Genomic DNA, 4,030 nt, shown 5'->3' on the forward strand with positions numbered 1-4,030 from the left:
TGGATTGGGGGGAAGGCCACCCAGGAGATTCGAGGACAGGGTGCACCCCAACACCCACCTGCGTGGATGTTGCAGAAAAAAAATACCTCCATGGGCTCATGGCCTGCACGGCTACGCCAATGTGGGAGAACTGCTGTCGCTCTCTTCACCCTCTGCTGCTACATCAGGAGGTGGCGGTGCTATGGGACACAGCCCAAGCAAAGCCCTGATATGGTCCTCCATGGCAGCAAGCATGTGGGTGTGGAAGATCTCTTTCTGGAGGATGATAGTACAGAGATCCCCATGCAGCACCTCACGGGTTGCCTGCATTTCTGCACGCATGGCCTTGCAAGATGTCCAGATGTCCTCACGAGTTGCCTGCAGCTCAGCTGAGAGCAAACGTGTGAGCTGCTCCAGCTGCTGTTCTGACCTAAAATTCCAGGAAGCCTCAACTTCACCCAGAGTCTCCCTGAGGAAATGGAGTTCTAACCTCAGGGCTTCCCTGTGGCCCTGTGACTCTACAGATATGGCTTCGCGCAGAGTCTCCAGTGCCGCCCGTCGGTCCCTGTTGGACGCCAACATGTCTTCCCTGTGTGATTGGCAAACGGAGTCTGTTGCCTGCTGTTGTTGCTCCATCTGCCTTTCAGGGGGGAGAATGGAAGTGGCCATCCTCTCCATTGCCTGAGCCATCATTTCAACCGATGCTCCCTGTTGTGCTGCTATACTGTACATGGAGTTTTCACATACAGTATAGCCTGGTGGTGTACGGCCACCGCATTGGCGGGCACCACACCTGTTTGGGGCAAGGCGATCTGCACCTTGCTGTGCTGGCACTGCCTGAGGCTGCAGGACTGCATTCCCCCTCTGATCTGCTGGCCCAGGAACAGGATCAGATGTAGTGGAGTGTGACCCTGCATCCGTAACCGCCAAAGGCGGAGTTACCAACACTGACATCCCCACAGAGGGGCCTACCCCCGGTGCAGGTGGGTTGGACAGAACATCATCCCTGCCAGAAACACTCACCTGCGACAGCACATAAGTCCCACTGTCCGATTCAGCACCTGAATCATAGAGGTCTGGGAAGGTGCACCCAGAGACACCTGTGGACAGTATGGTCTGCAGGAGGATAGGGTTTTCACCCACCACTACACCACGTCCTCCATTGGTGCCTGGTCATGGCTGAGATTCCTCCTGGGTCTGCACCATATCCTCCACCTCAACAGCATCAAGTACGTCATCACCTGCAAAAACATGAAAGACAACAAATGGAAACAGTGTAGCTAAATTGAATATGAAAAAAAAGTAGAGATGCTGCAAATGGAGGGATGCCACAGAGGTTGACCTGGGCTTGGACAAAACTAAAACGAAGAGAAGCCCTCCTCTAGCGCTTCTCCAAAATTAAATGTTATAATATAGAGACTTTCTCGTTTTTAGGTTCCATTTGTCATTTTTATTCAGAATTCTATTGTGCTGTAAACAAATAGGGATTCCTTTTTACATCTTGAACATAACATATAAGTTGATGGGAAGACAAAAGAATGCAAAATTTAAATTGGTTTAAAGTTTTTCGTTGAGTTCACTAAGTTGCTGTGTCCCACGTTGTCACTTGAAAGTTGCGAAGCCTTAGTATAATTCACTCGACATTTGGGTTGATGGAGAGACAAAAGAATTCAAAATTTAGATTGGTTCTAAGTTTTTAGTTGAATTCACTAAGTTGCTGTATCCCACGTTGTCACTAGAAAATTACGAAGCCCTAGTTTAATTCACTAGGCAGTATTGGCCTCAATTTGAATTGGTTCAAAGTTTAGTCAATGTTGTCTTCACGTTGTTGCTCGAAAATTGCGAAGCCCTAGTTTAATTCACTAGGTAATATTATCCTCATTCACTAGGTAATATTATCCTCAACACGTGTTTCTCCGCCACATGGTTTATGGCGGTTCTTCAGGAGGAATTTGTAGGTAGATAGGCAAATGGAAAGATCTGAGAGGAAAAAGGTGGGAATAAAGAAAAAAATGGGCAATTTTGAACAGAGTGTTTTATGTTGACGTTTATACAGTCAATGTTGAGTTAGATACTTACAACTAAATATCAAATCTTGTTCATGTATATGATGGTTCCTTTGATGTAGGTAATATTATTAATTCCATCCGGTTTGGTCTGAAAGAGTGAAGAGCATCTAGTTTATATTTGTATCTCTGGGTCAAAGGTACTTTCCAAAAAAATCTCGTCATAATCATCCTTATTTGTTATACTTCAATAGTTCAGTATTATCTTCATGTACAACTGATTCCTGGATTTTGACAATGTAAATGAACTCATATGTTGCCTTGGAACAGTACGGTTTGGTTTAGTATCTAAGTTTGCTTGTGCGGACTTTGAGCTTAAAGACTGTTCGAAGCAACGAAGTTAGTCTAAATACCAAGTTTTCTTAAGAATTGTAAATAGTTGTAAAAGACCTTGCTTACCATGTGAACGGTGTTTTCCTCGCTCTCTCGATACTGTCTGATGTGGTCAGTGAACTCCACATGTTGTGAATGGGTTTCACATAGAGTCGCGTGCGGAGTGACGTCATGCGTGTGTCGCGTGCGGAATGACGTCATTCGCACGTTGCATCACGTGATGACTTCACGCGCACGTATCTAATGGTTGTTTATATTTTTAAGAGCGCCATATTTGCTCGATCCAATTCTAGTGTTCCTGTAGCCTTGTATTTGTTGCAAAATTTACAAAGTAATATAGAGGTAAATATCTCTTATTATGATTTACAAAAAATGACATATCTCCTGGTCTGTGTTAAGACCTGTATGGCAAGTGTCCATCATACAAATCCATCTTGCTTCTTGTTGTCGAAGTCTTAATTGTAGATTCCCTCCTCTTGGGGCCGGTTTCAATTTTACTATTCCGTAGAATTTTATCTGACTGATCTGAGAAGGATGATGTGATTCTGTGAAATGATTGGCTATTGGTGATCTTGTATCTCTGTTGGTAATAGCCCTGATATGTTCACTGATTCTTGTCTTGAGTTTTCTGATCGTGCTCCCAATGTATAATTTTTTGCATGCGCACTGAATGATATATATAACAAATTGACTATTGCAATTGATCAGCTGTTGTATGGTGAAGTTGGTGCCATTGGGTTTGATGACGGTTGTTTTACCATTTTCTGCATATTGGCACATGGAGCATTGACCACATTTGTAATAGCCTTTGATAGGTTTTTGAAGCCACATTGTTTGTATAGTGGATTTTTCATCAGGATATTTCAACTCAAAATGTGACGGACTGAGCATTTTTTTGAGATTGCTTGCTTTCTTGAAAGTGATGGTAGGTTTGACTTCCAGGATCGGTGTAAGGTCAGAATCTGATTTAAGGATGTTCCAGTATTTGCTAAGAATTTTCCGAATGATTGAATTGTTAGAACTATAGTTCGTGGTAAAATTGATGGTTCTGTGTGGATCGATCACAGTTTTGTCGATTTTGGGTCTTACTTGTAACAACGATTGTCTGGTCCTAGTTGAAGATTTCTGATAGCTGTTTTTGATAAGTTTGTTTGGGTATCCTCTGGAGATGAATTTGCTCATTGTGGATGTTACTTTCTGTTTGAAATCATCAGTTTTTGAACAGTTTCTTTTGACCCTTAGTATTTCACCATAAGGTATATTGTAGATGATGTGTTTGGGGTGGCTGCTTGAAGCATGTAGTAGACTGTTAACAGATGTAGGTTTAGTGTACAGTGTTGTACAGATGGTATTGTTATCGATATAGAAGGTGATGTCCAAAAAGTTGATTGAAGTTTGACTGTATTCTGTGGTTAGTTTCAAATTATAGGTGTTGTGATTTAGATAGTTGAAATAATCTTTAAATGCTGTTAATGGTCCGTTCCAAATCAAAAAGATGTCATCAATGTATCTGGCCCAAAAAATTATGTTGTTTAAGTGTGTGAATGATTGATGTTGCCAGGCAAATTCTATCTCAAAATGGCCCATGTAGAGATTGGCATATGATGGCGCATATTTTGCTCCCATGGCTGTGCCTTGTATTTGTCGATAGA

The 4,030-nt window shown here is 42.5% G+C and overlaps 1 long non-coding RNA gene across 1 annotated transcript; it reads right to left on the reverse strand.

Moving 5' to 3' along the window:
• Window positions 1–1,399: 1,399 nt before the first annotated feature.
• LOC138473798 (uncharacterized) lies at window positions 1,400–2,173 on the reverse strand. The gene is made up of 2 exons (XR_011268921.1): window positions 2,059–2,173; window positions 1,400–1,959 (listed from the first exon to the last, which is right to left on the reverse strand). It is a non-coding gene; the product is annotated as an uncharacterized lncRNA (long non-coding RNA).
• Window positions 2,174–4,030: the final 1,857 nt, after the last annotated feature.

The sequence above is a fragment of the Ambystoma mexicanum genome, chromosome 8, assembly GCF_040938575.1.
Source record: "Ambystoma mexicanum isolate Mex_15411 chromosome 8, UKY_AmexF1_1, whole genome shotgun sequence".
In the NCBI taxonomy this organism is placed as follows: Eukaryota; Metazoa; Chordata; class Amphibia; order Caudata; family Ambystomatidae; genus Ambystoma; species Ambystoma mexicanum.